We start from the raw sequence: 9,627 nt of genomic DNA, 5'->3' as shown, positions 1-9,627 counted from the left end.
GGGCAAAAAAGTATTTAGTCAGCCACCAATTGTGCAAGTTCTCCCACTTAAAAAGATCAGAGAGGCCTGTAATTTTCATCATAGGTACACTTCAACTATGACAGACAAAATTAGGAAAAAAAATCCAGAAAATCACATTGTAGGAATTTTTATGAATTTATTTGCAAATTATGTTGGAAAATAAGTATTTGGTCAATAACAAAAGTTTATCTCAATACTTGTTATAATACCCTTTCCGTTGGCAATGGCAGAGGTCAAACGTTTCTGTAAGTCTTCACAAAGTTTCACACACTGTTGCTGTATTTTGGCCCATTCCTCCATGCAGATCTCCTCTAGAGCAGTGATGTTTTGGGCTGTTGCTGGCAACACGGACTTTCAACTCCCTCCAAAGATTTTCTAGGGTTGAGATCTGGAGACTGGCTAGGCCACTCCAGGACCTTGAAATGCTTCTTACGAAGCCACTCCTTCGTTGCCCGGCGGGGTGTTTGGGATCATTGTCATGCTGAAAGACCTAGCCACGTTTCATCTTCAATGCCTTGCTGATGAGGAAGAGGTTTTCACTCAAAATCTCACGATACATGGCCCCATTCATTCTTCCTTTACACGATCAGTCGTCCTGCCCCGCAGAAAAACAGCCCCAAAGCATGATGTTTCCACCCCCATGCTTCACAGTAGGTATGGTTCTTTGGAGCAACTCAGCATTCTTTTTCCTCCAAACACGACGAGTTGAGTTTTTACCAAAAAGTTATATTTTGGTTTCAACTGACCATATGACATTCTCCCAATCTTCTTCTGGATCATCCAAATGCTCTCTAGCAAACTTCAGACGGCCTGGACAGTACTGGCTTAAGCAGGGGTACAGTTCTGCACTTCAGGATTTGAGTCCCTGGCGGCGTAGGTGTTACTGATGGTAGGCTTTGTTACTCTCTGCAGGTCATTCACTAGATCCCCCCGTGTGGTTCTGGGATTTTTACTCACCGTTCTTGTGATCATTTTGACCCCACAGGGGTGAGACTTGCGTGGAGCCCCAGATCGAGGGAGATTATCAGTGTCTTCCATTTCCTAATAATCTCCCCACAGTGATTTCTTCAAACCAGCTGCTTACCTATTGCAGATTCAGTCTTCCCAGCCTGGTGCAGGTCTACAATTTTGTTTCTGGTGTCCTTTGACAGCTTTGGTCTTCCATAGTGGAGTTTGGAGTGTGACTGTTTGAGGTTGTGACAGGTGCAGGGGCGAAAATCTGATATCAACCGGAGGGGACAATTACATTAAATTTTCTCAAGAGCAATTCCTGAGGGGACACCAAAAGTAGTGCTGAACACATAGCATACGTTGTTATATGTTAAATGTATATTGAGGAACCATAATTCCTACAACTGGATAATTATAGGTACAGTAGTTAACTAAGGGTTTTCCCAACTTGTTCAAATGTTTAAATCATTATAATTCTACTACTAATAATAGTTATAGCAGTGCTCCTTACCAGTCCAGTATGTATGCATGCAGTATCGTACTTACAACCAGCAATATCAAGAAAGGCAGTAGGTGACAATGGTACTGTATGGGTGTAGTTTTCATAAATACAATGAACATGTGTGATCACATCTAAAAGAATCTCCATTGAAACCATCCACAAAGTTGGTCTCCGTATTGAATTGACCTTTAATTTGACTTTTTCTGATACATTTATATAGTCATTAAATATGTGCACCTGGCCTGAGTCTACGACAATATCTTTGCAAGAACAAAAAGCTAAAATAAGTACAGTTCTAAAAGCAAAATAACTACTTCAATGAAAAACCCAAATAAATCAAACAAAATATCCTTCAGTCAGTGTCTCAACTCTTCAAACAGCAGCTATGGACAAGTATGTCGCACAAAGATGCAATTTAAATAAAATAACATGAAATAAATAATTTGTAAGTGTACTGAAAACTACTAAACAAAAGAACAAATAACAATTACACCAGGTTCCAAACAGGGTCCATGGACTAATTGCAAGGTCCGTAAATAAAAAAGTGTAATGAATGTAGTCATACCACAAGGTTTCCAGTAGTTTACATATAATATAGAGGGAGGTCCCTGAGGACCGCTCAAAACCTTGCCTGCCTTGCCTCAAAATATGCAGGGTTCCATACCCCAAAAAGGTTGAGAAACCACTCTATACACACTACTGAACAAAAGAACCGAGCATATGTTTGCGGGTTTCCTCAACAACACATCAGTTGCCACTTTCGCAATGCCCTCGCCTGTTGTCTCCACCCTGTATAGCCCAATAAACTCCTTGTGAGACATGGTCATGGTCAACATAACGCAGACAGACATTCTCCTGTTCAGCACCAGAGACATCTTGAGTACCATCAACAATTAATGAAAATTGTACAATCGGAAGAGACCTAATCTCAGCTGCAATGCCTCGAATGACTGTTGGCCATGATGTTCAGAATTTCATTCTGTGCTTTGGGCCTGTGTACATTGTGGTACGCTCTGTTAACCACTTCAGTAAAAGGATATTCTGCATCTGATCTCTCTCTGCCTAAGTTCAAAATCTGGTATAAATTCCCACTTCATCCGGTGCCTCTAAGGCTTGTCCCTGTCTTACACATGCCGCACCGAACTAACAAATTCATCAAGCAATGCCTTGCGTCATCCTGCTGTTACCCCACCGCTGGATAACTGGACACTGATTGGATTTAGCTTGTGTGCTGTTACAATTACAAAGTGGCGGTGGGTTTGGCAGTTTTGATGTGCTGTGAATTTTTCAATGGCTTTTCTCCAGTTCCTAAATCCTGCACTAATGAAGGCTAATCTGCTCTTTGGCCAAAAGAAGCTGGCTGTAAAACAAACACTCCTTTATTGATGGATTATAATGTAGCCAGGGAAATCGCGAAACCATCTCTCTTGAAACGTCAACACTCTGTTGGCAAGAGTTTGCGGTTCTATAAATTGTGGGTTGGCTGATATGGTTTTGTCCATCACCAGGTAACTGGACAATGCTGTGCCACTGTCCCCTATACTGGTTGCTGCTGGCAACAAGGGTGACACTTGGTCCTGCCGTGGCTGTGACACTGTCCTCTGAAGTCTCTCTCCCTGGCTCTTCCCTTTCACCACCCTAACTGACTCACAGTCTGTCTCCTAGAAAATAAATAAGGTGTTTGCCGTACTCCAACTACCGGTACCCAAAACTACACAATTAATCACAACAGCAATACCATTGCCGTAAACAAATCTTAGTTTAGTCACCAGTTAAGTAGAGATGGGTATCCGTGGCATTTCCAATGATGTCCCTATTTTACAAGTCAAAAAAATTGAGAACCTTTCAAATGGTGCCAAACAAAGACTCAACAAACTTACCTGAGACTCCCTGTCTCTGCCAATCTGTCCCTGCAATCTGTCCCCAGCTCTGCCTGTCTGTGCCATCTGGTGCCTGCTCTGCCTAATGAACATTGTGAAACATTTCCATTAGCATTTCACTTCTTTCTTAGAACATTTTATCAACTAGTCTTTGAGATTAGGCTACTAGAGTTCTTACTATGCGTTTTGGTTACTGACAAATACTCTGATGTCCGTCTTCTTACTTTTTTCTGCCATTTTTCTACCTGGCTGGCTGGCCTAGCTGCACACACATTTACACAACACATGCTGCAACCTTTGTTAATTTTAATAGTTTGTTCATATGGCTGGCTTCCAACAATAGCTGAATTTGTAAAGCTAGCGAGCCACCAATTCCGTTTCTGTGTGTTTGCTATAATCTTTGCTACGGTAAATAAAGGTGAAATAAAATAAAATAAAAAAAAGTTCACTAGCGACAATTTATCTTTGCAACGAGACCATTATATATATTTAAGACAATGGTAGAAGAGAGTGTAGTTCTGTTCTGTTCAATATGGACTTCGATTTATCGCAACCTTATCGCAGGGACTTTGAAGCACTCCAGCTGTGCATGCTGATCTTGGAATAAACTGACGATAGCAAAGATTCCATCTTTGACGACGCCACATAAATGGAATAGTACTAGCTAGCTTGATAGATGTTTGCTTAGTTTGCACGCTAGCTCTGCAAATTCAGCTAGTGTGTGAACCCTGCCAACATAAAAATAAATAAATAACATTGCTATGGACCTGCTATGGATTGACTGGATTAACCTCACGTCAGTTACGTACATGTCCCTTTCGGACAGGAGATACGAAACCCTCTATTACCTTGCCAGCTAAGAACTGGCAGTGGATCAAACCATTGTGAGGCAAAGGGCTGGGGGGTCGCAATCTTTTGAAACTTAAAAACGTGCTATTAAGTGCTTATAATCAGCACAAGTGCTTTCATTGCTATTATTAATATATTTGAAATTACATAGTTATGTTTACAGTGATATATTGGGGGACAAATCATATTTTCCCAAGATGGGGTCGTGTCCCCCCGTCCCCCCTGGATTTCCGCCTATGGACAGGTGTCTTTTTATACTGATAACAAGTTCAAACAGGTACCATTAATACAGGTAACGAGTGGAGGACAGAGGAGCCTCAAAGAAGAAGTTACAAGTCTGTGAGAGCCAGAAATCTTGCTTGTTGTGATAGGTGACCAAATACTTATTTTCCACCATAATTTGCAAATAAATTCATAAAAAATCCTACAATGTGATTTTCTGGATTTTTTTTCCTAATTTTGTCTGTCATAGTTGAAGTGTACCTATGATGAAAATTACAGGCCTCTCTCATCTTTTTAAGTGGGAGAACTTGCACAATTGGTGGCTGACTAAATACTTTTTTGCCCCACTGTATCTGTTTCAGTTTTCTTGAAGAGAGATAATCTTTATTGGACGGACTATGAGCTTCTGACCAAATTACGTGAGATTTTAGTTCGGGGTTAACCGAGATTAGAAGTGAGACAAAGGCACCTAAAACAGTCAAGCTTATTGGTGAAGTGTGATTTAATGGGTTACAAGTATAGTGATTTGGTGAGGACTGTGATGGAACAGTTTGCAGTGTGTAGTAATCCAATGGCATCCTTAACGAATGGAAATGTATGATCACGTCAACCCTCATCGGAGAGTTGCTCGGCAACCTCTGTCCAATGGGAATAAAGCAATAATGCTTTTGGACGCAAAAGTGATATTTTCAGGAAATCATTGGCAGTGTTGTTTGGTCATATAGGCAGGGGAATTGTTGCTTAACATGTCTGTATGTGTGCCAGATTGCCTCTTGATCCTGCACAGAATTTCCAGTCAACGATCTGCAACAAACAGTTAGTCAGGTCATTTCGACACAGAGTGCCTTTCATAAGGAGTCATTGAATCACAATTTGAGATAACTCAGTTTTTTTAGTAGAGGATTTGACTCCATGAGACTTTTTGAAATAAATGTCATGCTTGACAATCAACAAGGAAGCTCAATTGAATCAAAAGGTTCCCACTTCGAATGACATGCAGTTTCAACTGTGTATGTACTATATATTGGTAGGTACAGTGTAAATACAGTATTGCATATCTCTGTGGTTTTAACAGTCATTTTGAGCAAATGTCTGTTTATAAAAACTGTTAAAGAGGTAACAGTTGTAACAGTTGAAGACCTACCATAAATAACACTGTGGTTGCAATGTACCTGCCTATATAATATACCTATATAATTACCATGTAGATACATAGTTCTGGCAACAATATTATGTGGAAACAAATGTGGTTACATTCCAATATGAAAATTATTTATTGGGGTGATAATAAAATGTAATTAAAGACTGAAAATATTTTATCTTATAAAATTATATCTTATTTTATACGAAGGAAGTCCACGTGTAGCTCTAATATATAGTATAAAACATTCATGCGACTTAACATTGTTATATATATTTCCACCAAGCACAAGTTTGTCACAGCTTTTGAGAATATTTTCTTCTTAAAAAAAAAATCTAAGATACATTTTACTTTGTCTTCGTCATGTACTGTTATTTATTCAAAATAAAGATCTAGTAAGCATACTTGAAGGAATAGATAGTTTTACTATTGTCATATTACAAATGGACAACAACAATAGTCCATATCTGTGCGTCATACAATTGCCTTCATTTTCCAATACATTTCTATCTGCACTGTCCACAGTTTGTCCACTGAACTGCTCTCATGTTTTCTCTTGGACTAGAGTATAGTTAACACATTTCATTATTTTAGTCCCCATGCCACATTTTAGATATGACATACTAACTAGACACTTTACATTAAGCAGAATCAATAATAAAGTGTGTGGGCAGGATGGTTCTTCAATTATGGTGGTATTTAAAATTAAAATATAAATACACTACCGTTCAAAAATTTGGGGTCACTTAGAAATGTCCTTGTTTTTTAAAGAAAAACACTTTTTTGTCCACTAAAATAACATCAAATTGATCAGAAATACAGTGTAGACATTGTTAATGTTGTAAATGACTATTGTAGCTGGAAATTGCAGATTTTTTAAGGAATATCTACATATGCGTACAGAGGCCCATTATCAGCAATCATCACTCCTGTGTTCCAATGGCACGTTGTGTTAGCTAATCTAAGTTTATCATTTTAAAAGGCTAATTGATTATTAGAAAACCCTTTTGCAGTTATGCTAGCACAGCTGAAAACTGTTGTCCTGATTAAAGAAGCAATAAAACTGTCCGTCTTTAGACTAGTTGAGTATCTGGAGCATCAGCATTTGTGGGTTCGATTACAGGCTCAAAATGGCTCAGCTCACTGGTCACCATAGCAATACCCACCCATAGCACGCGCTCCAGTAGATATATTTCACTGGTCATCCCCAAAGCCAACACCTGCTTTGACTGCCTTTCCTTCCAGTTCTTCACTACCAATGACTGGAACGAATTGCAAAAATCACTGAAGTTGGAGACTTATATCTCCCTCACTAACTTTAAGCATCAGCTGTCAGAGCAGCTTACCGATCGATGCAGCTTTACATAGCCCATCTGTAAATAGCCCATCCAACCAACTACCTACCTCATCCCCATATTTGTTTTTGTTTTTCTGCTCTTTTGCACACCAGCATTTTTACTTGCACATCCTCATCTGTACATATATCACTCCAGTGTAAATTGCTAAATTGTAATTAATTCGCCACTATTGGCCTATTTTTTGCCTTACCTCCTTACTTAATTTGCACACACTGTATACATATTTTTCTATTGTGTTATTGACAGTACGTTTGTTTATCCCATGTGTAACTCTGTGTTGTTGTTTTTGTCTTACTGCTTTGCTTTATCTTGGCCAGGTCGCAGTTGTAAATGAGAACTTGTTCTCAACTGGCCTACCTGGTTAAATTAAAGTGAAATTAAAAATTAAAAAATAATAAATGTAGATATTCCATTAAAAATCAGCCGTTTCCAGCTACAATAGTCATTTACAACATTAACAATGTCTACACTGTATTTCTGATCAATTCTATGTTATTTTAATGGACATAAAATGTGCTTTTCCTTAAAAAACAAGGACATTTCTAAGTGACCCCAAACTTTTGAACGGTAGTGTATATATTTTAATTGAAATGTTTTTCGAGACATCTTCCCAATCTAAATCAAATAATATGGTAGCTTAATGACTTTAAATGTTTTTTTTTNCCAATGACTGGAACGAATTGCAAAAATCACTGAAGTTGGAGACTTATATCTCCCTCACTAACTTTAAGCATCAGCTGTCAGAGCAGCTTACCGATCGATGCAGCTTTACATAGCCCATCTGTAAATAGCCCATCCAACCAACTACCTACCTCATCCCCATATTTGTTTTTGTTTTTCTGCTCTTTTGCACACCAGCATTTTTACTTGCACATCCTCATCTGTACATATATCACTCCAGTGTAAATTGCTAAATTGTAATTAATTCGCCACTATTGGCCTATTTTTTGCCTTACCTCCTTACTTAATTTGCACACACTGTATACATATTTTTCTATTGTGTTATTGACAGTACGTTTGTTTATCCCATGTGTAACTCTGTGTTGTTGTTTTTGTCTTACTGCTTTGCTTTATCTTGGCCAGGTCGCAGTTGTAAATGAGAACTTGTTCTCAACTGGCCTACCTGGTTAAATTAAAGTGAAATTAAAAATTAAAAAATAATAAATGTAGATATTCCATTAAAAATCAGCCGTTTCCAGCTACAATAGTCATTTACAACATTAACAATGTCTACACTGTATTTCTGATCAATTCTATGTTATTTTAATGGACATAAAATGTGCTTTTCCTTAAAAAACAAGGACATTTCTAAGTGACCCCAAACTTTTGAACGGTAGTGTATATATTTTAATTGAAATGTTTTTCGAGACATCTTCCCAATCTAAATCAAATAATATGGTAGCTTAATGACTTTAAATGTTTTTTTTTTACCATTATAATAACATTGTGCCACCAGTAGGAGTAAGTAACACGAATTAAATGGAGGCCTCAAATGCTCAAATCTAAGGCTAAACCCTTTACAAAAATAATTTACTAAAGTGATATGATGAATCATTTTGCTCACAATGTTATTTCCCTTCATTTACATTGAGTAACATTAAGTGACACTTTGGATTTAGACACACCACATTATTCATGGACTCCTCAAACATATGACACACTAAAAGGGTGTGATTAGCTAATAACTGTATTTAATATAGACCACTCCCCCGATAACAGTTTGCCACTGGAGAGAATATGTAAGGTCCTTGAATATCTTCGTAATGAGTTATTTTCAAGGCGGAAACAGCAATGACATAAACCTGAGGGACACACATTATACTAGTAAAATATATATATATATGTTTTCAATAGCCTTCTTTGTTTTTATTGATATATACAATATATTAAATAATTTTGCATTCAAAATAATAGATATACAGTACCAGTCAAAAGTTTGGACACACCTACTCATTCAGGTTTTTAAAATATTTTTTATTATTTTCTACACTGTAGAATAATAGTGAAGTCATCAAAACTATTAAATGACACATACAGAATCATGTAGTAAACAAAAAAGTGTTAAACAAATCAAAATATATTTTAATTTTGAGATTCTTCAAAGGGTTTGCCTTGATGACAGCTTTGAGTAGATATGTCCAAACTTTAAATCCACAAAACATGTCACTAAGACTATACACATCGCTACTGGGATAAGCCAATTTACTTACCCAAAGTACTTTAAACAATGCATAAACATACATGTTCAAATCAAACTGTATTTGTCACATGCGCCGAACACAACAAGTGTAGACCTTACTTACAAAAGTGAAGTTCAAGAAGAATTAAGAAAATAATAACCAAATAAACTACAGTAAAAAATAAAACAATAAGAAGAAACACAATAACGAGGCTATATACAGGGGGTACCGGTACCAAGTCAGTGTGCGGGGGTACAGGTCAGTTTGTAATTTGTACATGTCGGTAGGCGTGAAGTGACAATTTTGAACGCTGCATGTAACACATCCGGTATCAGGATAAATAAAAAGCAAGGTCTGCTAACTTTCTTTAATTATGTTGAATTAACGCAAACAATGAATGGCAAATGCAATTTTCGTATATACGGGTTCACTGTATCACCACGCAGGGTAAAGCAGGGAACTGACTGAAATAGTACAGACATCTTCTTTTATACTGTGTCAGTGGTAGTTCCAACTTTAGAGT

General features: G+C 37.5%; 1 long non-coding RNA gene across 1 annotated transcript in view; it reads right to left on the bottom strand.

Moving 5' to 3' along the window:
* Nucleotides 1-9,627, bottom strand: part of LOC139027903 (uncharacterized) — a 393,207-nt gene that overhangs the window by 316,830 nt on the left and 66,750 nt on the right. The window lies entirely within an intron of this gene.

This window comes from Salvelinus sp. IW2-2015, linkage group LG1 (genome assembly GCF_002910315.2).
Source record: "Salvelinus sp. IW2-2015 linkage group LG1, ASM291031v2, whole genome shotgun sequence".
Classification (NCBI taxonomy): Eukaryota; Metazoa; Chordata; class Actinopteri; order Salmoniformes; family Salmonidae; genus Salvelinus; species Salvelinus sp. IW2-2015.
Note: the sequence above shows the minus strand (reverse complement) of the source record. Positions and strands in the feature narration are given on the sequence as shown.